Here is a 10,949-nt window from a genome sequence, read left to right as displayed (position 1 = left end):
ACGCCGGGCAAATTGTAGTTTCCATAGAAAAACGGCGGCTAGATGGACCCCGGAAACAGTGCGAAGGGGGCGAGGAAAGGAGCCGCAAAATCTCACCATAGAGGTAAAGCTTATGGAGCCAATGAAGGCGCATAGGTTATTCCGGTTCTCATGATACTTCTGCAGGCAAGGGGCGAGAGTGGGCGATGATGCAGGGATCCACGTTTAAACGTTTAGTAAAAAAGCTTTCAGGGCAATGCTTTCAATTAATTGCACACTCGACTCCAAATGGTTGCTTTGGAGTTGCATGACAATCCTTTAGTAGTTACTGAAACAGAAATACGGATTTGTGGCGTGGGGGGTGTTTGTTTTGCCCAAACAGGCTCTACTGAGGCTGACATGCGTGGGCAAGAAAAGGTCAGTCAGCAAAGAAATTTGAAACTAGCATTCAGGGTAGGATTTTAATAATAGCTTAAATAAGAATTACAAGGGGTGTTTGGGAAACTTCGTGTATTTGCTTCATTTGAAAGTTTTAAAAAATACAGCTAGTTCATACTAATCCACCACTAACAGTTTAAAACAACTTTTTTCTCCATAGGATTACATCAGTATTTCTCAACCTTGGCAACTTTAAGATGAGTGGACTTCAACTCTCAGAATTCCCCAGCCAGCATGCTGGCTGGGGAATTCTGGCAGCTGAAGCTCATTCATGCTGGCTAGGGAATTCTGGGAGTTGAAATCCATGCATTTTAAAGTTGCCAAGGTTGAGAAACACTGGATTACATGGTATTTTCAGACAAGCATAAAAGAAAGGTTCTATATGGACAGTGAAAAAAACTAGTAAAAAAAAAGTATGGGGGAAGCATGTTTGTTGATTATCCAAATTTATATCCCGTCTTTCAGTGTAAAACATTTTTCCTTGGATCACCTTAAAGGCCTGTTATATTGAGTTTAAAACTGAGTCCTGTTACCTATGATTTTAGCTGAGCATTCCTTTGAAAAACAATAGATTTAGCACAGGTTTAAATCTACCCTTGGCTTCCTAGTTGAGCTGGGGAACTTGCAATCTCTTATCCCACCCCACCCTACAGGGTTGTTTGATAATGGGGAAAAATTGAGGGAGTGCTGTGTACATTGCCTTGGGTTCCAGAAGGAAAGGCTATCCATGTAACTAATAAGTACATTTTAAAAAGCAAGCATACAACTGATGTAGTTCCTAGTACTGTATACAGGGTTTTATGTGGAAAAATCATAGCATGGTTAGAGGTGGTGCCATTTTCTTCACATTGTCAGAAAACGACAGACACGGGTTCGGTTGTCCAGTAGACAGAAGTTTTTATTAGGCACGTTTGCAAAGGTGGGTCCCTCCCGCAGCAATGGAGGAACCCCGAAACAAGGTCTGACAGGTTTTTATACCCCCTATCTGTCCTCCCCCTCCTAAGAGGGCTTGGCTCACAATCTCACCTTTTTTTTTTTACCGCCCCGGAGCGCCGCTAATTAACCGCAAAACCGCAGACATTCCACTTTCTGAATCCAATCAGCGCAATACACATTCCAATACCCACTTGACCCAACAGCCGCCCCCTGCCGTTTCTCTTCACTCTGGTGCGAACGTGCCTTCTGCCTACAGTATTTCCTCCCTCCTGCCGTCCCTCTTCACTCTGGTGCGAGTGTGCCCTCTGCCCATCCTCCCTCCTGCCGTCCCCCCCAAGGCTGCCCCATGGTGCACAGCGCTCTCCCCTAGCAAACATGGTTTGTTTGAGGCCCTCACTTCTCCCTGCCTTCTCACAATCCCCCCTTTTTCTTTTCACGCCTCTGTTGGGCCTCAAACCTGGCTAACAGGATTGCTCCCTCGTCCCGGACCCATGGCTTCACACACTGGGACAGGTAATTCCCACAAGCAGGGAGACATTGCATTAAGCAACATACTAGGACCAGTAAGGCAATGAAGCCAGTAGCTAGCACAGAAAGTTGTTTTAACCAAGCAAAGTTAGGTTAACCCTAACTAGTGAGCCACAACCAATTCCATCCCTCTGGATCCTCGGATATGCGAGAGGCTAAGGTCTTCAACTTGGCTAGTTTTGCTTCAATATAATTCTCATTGTTGGTTAGGTTAAAGCAACAAAGACCTTGAAAAGATTCACAGCCTTGTCCTGCCCTTAATAGGAGATAGTCTATAGCTATCCGATTTTGAATGACCGCCCTCCTGATCTCAGTGACTTCTTCAGTGAGAGCTGCAATGAGAGAGGATGTAAGGTTGACACTTTTAGCCAGGAGGCAGGCCACCTTCCTTAGGTCCAGGTAAGCTCTTCCACTTAGTGCAGGAACCCCTACTAAGGAGAGGGCCAGAGCCATGGCTTCTGTTTCGGACAAGAGTGTCACATCACTCTCACAATCAGATGGCAGCTCCCTTTTTCTTTTTTCTTTTGATGGGTGCGCTTGCATTGGAGGCAGGGCATATAGAGAGGTCAGGCGCCCTACGGCACAAGGGCCCCCTGAACTATAGGCTGGAACATAGGTATAAGCTTCATGTCCACATAACAAAAAGAAACCTTTAGGTAGGTATAGAGGGGTTGAAGCGTAAGAGATATTATAGACCCCTCCACAAGTGAAAGCAGGACCTTTTGAGGGCAATGGGTGGGTACGGTTCTGGGTATTGTTGAAATATACACACTGAGTTGCATTGGTTATCCCCAAGAGATTTAGAGCCATTTGCCTTTGATTAGTCCAGGGTCTTGGTATGGGAGAAGACCCAAAATGATAGAACATCCCCCCCCCACGGGGGATCATCCCCAGTGATATCAATATTCGCTATCTGAGTAACATTCTTCAGTGCTTCCAAGCTGATGGGCATTCCAAAGAAACAGGTGGAAGTGACACCATTCACAGTCAAGAGTTGCCCCACACAAAAAGTTGTGCTGTTCAAAGCTGTCTGTGCCAATTCTACAAAAAAATTGTTGTTAGAGCTGTGCTGTAGAGCATCTAAGCAGTGACATAACAGAATAACCTGGATGCAAGCCTTTATGTTGGTCATCTCCTCCCCTGCCTTAGTTCAGTTCCTTTTAAGTTTTACTTTGAGTCCGTCTCCCGGTTGGGCAGTCCACGGTCGGGGGTCGGGAGCTCGCTTAACCCGATGGTAGTGGGTCCAACCCCCCTGTCAGGTCCGAACCGCTGATTCAATTGTCAGGAGAACTTGGTATGGTCCCTCCCAAGACGGTTTCAGCTTCTCATCCTTCCACGTCTTTATCAGGACCCAATCCCCTGGCTTATGGGGGTGTTGGTCTTCCAGCAAGGGGGGCCGTTTTGCGAGGAGTCCCTGTTTTCTTAAAGATAAGAGAGATTGTGACAGTACCAGGAGATACTTTCTCAGGAAGGCATCCTTTAGCTTGGGGATAGGCTCTCCCATTGGAGCCAGGAAAGGTCTTCCCATCATCAGCTCGAATGGGGAGACCCCCACATCCTTGCGAGGGGCTGTCCGCATTTGAAGCAGGGCAACCGGAAGTGTCTTTGTCCAAGGTAGCCCTGTTTCCAATCCCAGTTTGGTGAGATGTTGCTTCAATACCCAGTTAGCCCTTTCCACTTTCCCACTGGATTCAGGATGCCAAGGGGTGTGGAGTTCCCATTGAACCCCCAGGCTTTGCATGACCTCCTGCAGCACCTTGTGGGTGAAGTGGGTCCCCCTGTCGGAATCCAGACTCTCTACTATCCCATACCGGGGAATGATCTGTTCCAGGAGAACTTTTGCTACTACCTGTGCAGTTGCCCTCCGGCTGGGCACCGCTTCCACCCAGCCAGTGAGGTGATCTTTGAGTACCAACAGGTACTTCAACCCAGCCACAGGAGGGAGTTTCGTAAAGTCCACCTGGACTTGCTGAAAGGGCCACACTGCCAAGGGCCTTCCTCCCCTCTCCCTTCTCCTCATGGCTTTGCGATTGGTTTTCTGACAAATCAGGCATTTCCAGCACACAGCCTGCGCCTCTGTCCACATCCCCAGGCTCCAGTACCACGGCTTTACAGTGTCTATCAAAGCCTGCACCCCCCCAGTGAGACCCTTCGTGCAGTTTCTCCAACATCCCCTTCATGTCAGCACGGCTCACTACTGGGGTCCCCTCAATTGTAACCCAACGACCTGCTTCCTCCCTGCAACCTTCCCTTTCCAGCAGCACCTCGTCCAACTTCCCTGGCACCCAAGCCGGAGGTTCTTCTATCTGGGGGATTGCAATCATGATGGCAATGGGGACACCCTCCGCTGCCTCCTTTGCTACTCGATCAGCAAGTCGGTTCCCTCTTGCCTCCATCGAGTCCCCCTTCTGATGTCCCATTACATGCACCACTGCAATCCTGTCGGGTTCTTGAAGAGCTTCCATCATCCCCTCTATCAGTTGCCGAGCTTTCACCTCCTTCCCAGCAGTTGTGAGTAAACCCCGTTCCAGCCAAATTTTCCCGAAAGTGTGCACTACTCCCCAGGCGTATCGCGAGTCTGTGTAGACGGTGAGGGACACTCCCTTTCCCAACTCTAGTGCCCGTTTCAAAGCGTGCACTTCACACAGCTGAGCCGACCAGTCCGCTGGTAGTGCCCCCTTCTCTATTGTCTCTCCCTCCACCATCACTATCGCATATCCTGACTTCCTTTGTCCCTGCTCTACTCGGCTAGACCCATCCACAAACCAGACCTCACCCTCCTCCAGCGGGACCTCCTGCAGGTCCTCCTGGGTCTTTGTTTGCAGCTGCAACAGGGTGGAGCACTCGTGCTCCGCCGGCTCCCATTCTTTCTGCTCCCCCGCAAGAAACTCCGCTGGGTTCAAATTCCTGTCTGTTCCTACCACCACATCAGGACTTATCCGGAGAACTGTCTCATATTTCAACATCCTCCCTTCTGTCATCCAAGCAGCCGCCTGCTGACTAAGCACACTTAAGATCTGATGGGGTGAATGGACAATCACAGGGCTCCCAAAAGTGAGTTTTTTCCCTTCTGTCACTAACACAGCAGCGGCAGCCACTGCCTGCACACAAGTCGGCCATCCCCTCACCACCGGTTCTAGGGCTTTGCTCAGGAAGGCCACTGGTTGATATTTCCCAGCCCGTCTCTGAGTCAGCACTCCAATGGCGGTTCCCCCATGGGCTGTAACGTACAGGTGAAAGGGGAGGGCCAGGTTCGGTAGAGCCAGAGCCAGAGCCAGGGCCGTCACCAGGCTCCTTCGTAATTCTCCCCACTTCTCTGTGTCCCCGTCTGTCCATTCTACCCTGTCAGATGATCCTTTCAACTTCTCATACAGAAACTGAGCCTTGCTCATGTACTCATCTATCCATAGCCGGCAATATCCTACTAGACCCAGAAACCGCCGCACCTCCGTTTTAGTATGAGGAGGCTTCAACTGCATTATCCCCTGTATCCGAGAAGGATCAATCAACTTCTCACGCTTCCGGAGTACATGTCCTAAATACTTGACCTCCCTTTCCACAAATTGGACCTTCCCTTTTGACACCTTCAATCCTTCCTCAGCCAACCAGTTCAATAAAGCCACTGAGTCTTCTCTCACCTTTACTTCCTTCTCTCCAGACACCAACAAATCATCCACATACTGCAGCACCCGAGAACCCCCAGGGGCCCGGAACCCCTGGAGTTTCTCTTCCAATGCCTGTCCAAACAAGAGGGGGCTCTCGGTGTACCCCTGGGGCAGCACCATCCATCTCAGTTGTTGCTTCCTCCCAGTCTCCGGATCTTCCCACTCAAAAGCGAACAGATCCCTACTTTCCTCTGCCAGAGGGCATGACCAAAAAGCATCCTTCAAGTCTATCACCGTGAACCGCCAATCCCCGGGAGGGATCTTCCCCATCAAAGTGTAGGGGTCAGGCACTACCGGGGTCCGGGCCAAGACCAAATCGTTGACCCTCCTCAGATCCTGCACCAGCCTGTAACTATTGTCCTTCTTCTTCACAGCTAAGATAGGGGAGTTGAAGGGGGACATAGCCGGTTCCAACAGCCCTTGCCGCCTCAGCCCATCTATGATGGGCTTCAGCCCACGCCTCCCATCCCGGGACAGCGGGTATTGGGCTTGCCGCAAACCCGTCACCCCCGGTTTCAAGGGGATGCTAATTGGGGCGATGCGAAACTGACCCGCCCCCCCTTCTCCTGCCCATACCTCAGGGTTCACAACCTCCATGTCCGCCTCCCGCAACAAACACATCCTTTCTGCCTGTTCCACATTCCACAACTCCACTCCTAGACTACCCATTAGATCCCTTCCCAGCAAGTTCACTCCCGCCTGTGGGATCAGTAACACATCTGCAGTTACCTCCTTCCCATTCCACTCCAGTCTCACTCCCTCCAGTACGTCTGCCTTGACTGGAGAGCCTCCCACCCCCATCACCGATACCGATGCGCCCCGGGATTTCGCAATCCCTGGGATCGGTTGGCACAGCGATGTTCGAGAGGCTCCGGTATCCACGAGGAACTGCCGTTCCTCGCCGGTGGGACCCACCGTGATGTTTACCAAGGGTTCCCCGTGGGTCCCGGTTGGGGAACCATGACCCCCCTAGTCGTACAGGGGGAAACTCCTCTCACCCGTGGGGCGATCCACCTGGCAGTCCCGAGCAAAGTGTCCTACCCACCTGCAGCAGAAACAACCTTGCCTATCCCCAGTCCACCTCTCCCTTCTGGGGTCGACGCCACCTCTCCGGGGCCAAGGTCCCCGGACCAGATGGGGAGAAGGTCGCGCCTCCCTCAGTCCCTCCCCCTTCGTCTCATTCTTGGCTGCCGCCTGAACGGCTGCCATCATCATTTAAGTTTTCTGCCTGGTCTTCGCCTCCTCCCTTCCCACATAGGTCTGTTGAGCAATCCTTAGGAGTTCCCCTATCCCCTGTTCGGTCCAACCCTCCTGTTTTTGTATCTTCTTCTGAATGTCTGGCCACGCTTTGGTGACGAACTGCATTTTTAACAAGGTCTCAAAGGCTGGGGTGTCCGGAGTCACGCCCGAGAATTTGGTTAGGCCAACCCGGATCCTCTCACAAAAATCTCCGGGCGATTCATCCTTCCCCTGGGTTACCTCAAAAGCCTTGGTCAAATTCTTCCCCTGGGGCACTGCTGTTCGGATGCCCTCCAAAATCATCTCTTTCATGTCTCTCATGTTCTGCCGGTGTGCGGCATTATTGGGATCCCAATTTGGGTCTGCCAGAGGGAATTTAGTATCTGCGGCCAGGGCATTTGGGACATTTGCATTCCTTCGCTCCCAAGCCCCGAGCGCAGCTCGCCGAATCTGGCCCCTCTCTTCTGGCGTATAGAGGTGGGCTAAAATGTAATTCAGTTCCCCCCAGGAGTATTCCACCGGGCCAAGAAAAAGTTCCAATTGTTCGGTGGCGTTATGGGCGTTCTCTTGCATACAAGGGAGGGTCTTTTTTAATTCCCTCAACTCACTGGGTTTGATGGGAACCGTTACGTAACTGGTGACGGCCACCCCCTGTGCGTTCGTTCCGTTCGGGACCTCCCGGACAGGGAAGGCACTGGCCGACCTTAGAATAAAGGGCAAGTTCTGAATGTCTTGGTTCAGCTGGTCCAGCTCTTTCCGCAGCCCGGGATAGGGTGGGGGTGCCGGAGGGGGAGTGGTAGGAAGAGGAGGAGGAGGAGGAGGAGGTGGCGGCCCCCATTGGGGTCCAGTCAGCCAGAGGTCCTCCTCATCCTCCTGTTCTTTTTGGACAAAAATTTTGGCTAACTTGGGTCGAGGCCCCTCCCAATGAACATGGAACCAGACTTCCACATAGGGTTCCTGTGTTAACATTTTATGTTCCACAATGTAGTTTTTTAGTTGGGTCACCCAGTAATTACTGGGAATTCCAAGAGTATCCCAATGGTAGGGGAATTCGGGGTCCACTAGTGGATATTTTGGGCATTCTTTAGTGCACAAAGTTATCATGGTCGGTTTTTCCAGACCCCTGGTGAATGGACACAACCAGGGTGTCTCCCATTGTTGCAACAATTGTCCTAATGGAGAATCCATGGGGATTCCCCCTACTGCGTTTTTCCCATTGGCCCCTGGCCTTATACTCTTACTCTGCGCCTTACCCATCCTTCCTGACTACGTTTCCCACCTTACAGAAGGTCCCGGACTCTTCTGTCCCCTTGCGGCGTCCAACGCCTCGTAACCACGCTAATCTCCCTGAGATTATGGGTAGGCTGTACTCACCAGACCTCCTGGAGGTCCCCTCATCAGCCGACTTCCTCTTTACTTCTGTCTGACTGGTGATTGGAGTCCCGTCCCGGACCCGACTCCGGGGAAAACGGGAGACACCTCAACGGGGTGTTACGGCCGATTACTCACCGGTTCCCCACAGTCTGGTCCACGTCGAGGACTCCTGCCTGGCTCGCCAATTTTGTCAGAAAACGACAGAAACGGGTTCGGTTGTCCAGTAGACAGAAGTTTTTATTAGGCACGTTTGCAAAGGTGGGTCCCTCCCGCAGCAATGGAGGAACCCTGAAACAAGGTCTGACAGGCTTTTTATACCCCCTATCTGTCCTCCCCCTCCTACGAGGGCTTGGCTCACAATCTCACCGTTTTTTACCGCCCCGGAGCACCACTAATTAACCGCAAAACCGCAGACATTCCACTTTCCGAATCCAATCAGCGCAATACACATTCCAATCCCCACTTGACCCGACAGCCGCCCCCTGCCGTTTCTCTTCACTCTGGTGCGAACGTGCCTCTTGCCTGCAGTCTTTCCTCCCTCCTGCCGTCCCTCTTCACTCTGGTGCGAGTGTGCCTTCTGCCCATCCTCCCTCCTGCCGTCCCCCCCAAGGCTGCCCCATGGTGCACAGCGCTCTCCCCTAGCAAACATGGTTCGTTTGAGGCCCTCACTTCTCCCTGCCTTCTCACAACATGAAGCAATTAGCATGCCAACAATGGAGGTATTCCTGTACCACCCATTTGTTCCTTCAACTTGCAGCTATTTAATGGTGCTGGAGAAGAGACAGTACCTTGGAATTGCAAGATTTTATTGCCTATGTGAGGACAATGAATAAAGGACATAGAAGACACTTAGTTAATGCATTCCGATTGAAGGCACTTTGCGATCTTTCCTTCACAACTACATTAATGTGCTTTCCTTCAGTTCCTGAGGTGGCACAAAAATATGCCACCGTACTTTGCACTGCCCTCACTGGCTCAGCAATGAGGCCAGAGATTGGTGTTATCCTTGCAAATGAGTTTAGAAGAGCACATGGTAGATTCCCATCTGCTGAAACGGCCACCTACTGCTCTTCTAAACAGAGGAGGCAAGTTTTGACTTCCAGGGAAGAAATGGCAAACTGAAGACAGCTCCGTGAAAAACAGAGCCGACAACCACGGCAGAATGAAGAGATAGTGAGTAACCGGCTCTTTGTAATTCCTCTCCAGACAAGGAGAGGACTTGACCCTGCCCACAAGTGCTCCAGACAGTTGCTCCTTGCAAGGAGACTGCAAGACAGTGGTCTCTGGTGGGTTTAGAGCTCTGGGTGACAAGGGAATAGCCATCTTGCTAAAACCACAGTCAGCGCCTTCAAAAGGACACTGGTTCACATGCTTCCTTTTCTAATCACTTTCAGAAATTGCTTGTTAACTGATTTTCAGCTATTAGAAATGTTTGGATCAACAAGCTTTACACCAGGTGAGTTTCCTTCAATCCTTAGCGAAGTAGTTTTAAATACAAGTTTAAGGACTTAATTTTTTTTTTCTGGAACAAACAGCAAAAGGGTGATTAAAATTTTGATTTTAGAAAGATACAAATGGACTAAGGGTCCAGATAAATTTGAAATAAGATTTTGGAATTAATTATAAAGAATCCTTCCTGTGGGAAAATTTTTTGTTTTGTTTCCCATGGGGGAAAAAACATAATAAGACAAGACTTTAAAAATTGAACACTAGAGAGAACAAGAAGGAACTAAAGGAGAAGAACACTCCAACTCGATTTTCTAATACAGAATAAAGCAAAATATTTTAACATTGGACATACTGAAGAATATTTTCGAACAAAGGACCGAGAAGTTAATTTTAAGAGCGTCTGCCTGTACAGATAGACTGTGTTTAAAAGATGGTATGGAAGAGATACAAGTTTTACCTGACATGATTGAGACTGATTTAAAAATGGCAGGCTATAAGAATGACATGGAAAAAGATGTTACACTGGATATAGAAAGGAAACTGGCTGATGTCTTAATAATTAAAAGGGATATACAAATAAGAAACCAAGAGAGTGACCTGGATAATTTTCCTATATTGGATTTACAAAAGAGGCTTGTTAAAGCTTTGAAGAATTTTGTGAGAAGGGACAAAGAAATAATTAAAAGAAATAAAGTTCTAGGACATTATTTGAAGGGACTAAAGATCAATATTGTTAGACGTAAAAGGAAGGAATATAAAGTTGGCTTATTTGATCAAGGTTAAAGTAGATATGTTGTTATCTCTGGTAACACTTAATGGAGTTTTGCTGACATCAGGACTGAACAATGAGGCTTTAAGGATTTGTTTATAGTTGAGAGATGAGATATGGGAAGAAGAGATCATTTGTTGTACTGTATTTAAGAGAAGGTGATAAATTACTAAAATTATTTATACTTCTTGTGAGAAAGGGGGAAGTCACTTCTTGATATATTTATTTCTTTTTATTTGCTATATTCTTTTTTTCTTTCTTTTCTATTTTTCTTTCTATTTTTTTCTTTTCTGCACCTTCCATTTTTTCTTTTTTTAATTTGTATTAATTTTTATTGTTGTAAATTGTAATCTTTAATAAAATTACTATGAAAAAAGAAACAGAGGAGGCAAGTTTTGACAGATCACTAACCTGCCTATCAAAATCTGGTCCACAGCTAGCATATCTGTGAGAGAGGATTGACCAGGCACCACTACAATGCAGATTAGGTGCTGTTCTAATCTGACCTGTGTAGGGAGTTCTGCCCAGTAAAGCCACCCTACCACAGGAAAAAGTGGAAGTGCTATTTTTAA

This window comes from Python bivittatus, unplaced genomic scaffold (assembly GCF_059951505.1).
Source record: "Python bivittatus isolate LINGU-HERP-01145 unplaced genomic scaffold, Pbiv_v1 ctg000070_np1212, whole genome shotgun sequence".
NCBI classification, from domain to species: domain Eukaryota; kingdom Metazoa; phylum Chordata; class Lepidosauria; order Squamata; family Pythonidae; genus Python; species Python bivittatus.
The sequence above is the reverse complement of the archived record's forward strand: the minus strand, read 5'-3'. Positions refer to the sequence as shown.